We start from the raw sequence: 1,145 nt of genomic DNA, 5'->3' as shown, positions 1-1,145 counted from the left end.
GAAAATTCTCGGGTGCGAAGCCCTAGATGTATTTGAATATAATAATATTATAATAATATTATTATTATAATAAATGCAAAAATTTGTTTAGTTAATCAAATTAAACATATACTATTATGATAATATATACTATTTATAGACTTCTCTTTATTGTGGAACTAACATTTGATAAAACGATAGTTAATTCAAATGTTAACTGTCGTTTTTAATAATAATTACAATATATAGTTGTCTTTGGTAAATTTAATCATATTTATAGTATATGTTTAATAGTATTAAAACAATGATATTAACCTATTGCAAATTATTGTTAATTTTAAATTATAACACTACTAGATATTAACCCTTCACTCAGTGAAGGGAATTTATCTTTTTTAATGATAAGTAATACTTCAGTTGGGAAAATGAACCTTAGCCCAATAATGTACTTTAGCCCAAAAAATAGTATATTTTTCTTTAACAGGTTAGATTTTTACCTTGTAATTATTTTAAAAGGGAGATGTAATAAAAGGCAAATTTTGTTTGGTTAAAATAATAAAAGGGAAAACTTGTTAAAGTTATAAGGCGGTTTTTTTGTCCGCCAACAACTTAAATAAAGCAAACAACAATTGAGAACTTATTTGACTAAGATGTGCCAAATATCAATTTTTGAAAGAAAGTTGTGGTTTCCAATGTTGAGTTGGCTCACTTTGAGAATACAAATGTTTTAAATGTGTGTTGGCAACATTTTGACCCTTTGCCCTTCATTTTTTATCAATGAGTGTCGAGAGCAGCAATATCCTTGACAGAGACCATTTCTATCAAGCATTTATTTTAGTTTTTGAATTTCCTGGACGACACAGAACAAAACAAACTTTATTAACTATGCGTTTATAATTCACGCGTACAATTTATGTGTTCGTATTTTTTCAGCGAACTCGTTAATAACATTATTATTATTTATTAGTTTTTCATTTTCGGGTTTTTTAATTTTTTGTTATTTTTAGAATAGTTTAATTAACCATATGTTTTTAAATGAGGTTCTTTTTCTGTTGATTTACGATTGTGAAAATATGATACTTTCAATTCGCACCATTTTATATCGAGATTATTTGTCGTTGGATGTTTTGAAGTGGTTTAATTTGAAAGAAAATCTAATAAAACGT

The sequence above is a fragment of the Entamoeba invadens genome, assembly GCF_000330505.1.
Source record: "Entamoeba invadens IP1 unplaced genomic scaffold scaff_1105074726617, whole genome shotgun sequence".
Taxonomy (NCBI): domain Eukaryota; phylum Evosea; order Mastigamoebida; family Endamoebidae; genus Entamoeba; species Entamoeba invadens.
The sequence above is the reverse complement of the archived record's forward strand: the minus strand, read 5'-3'. Positions refer to the sequence as shown.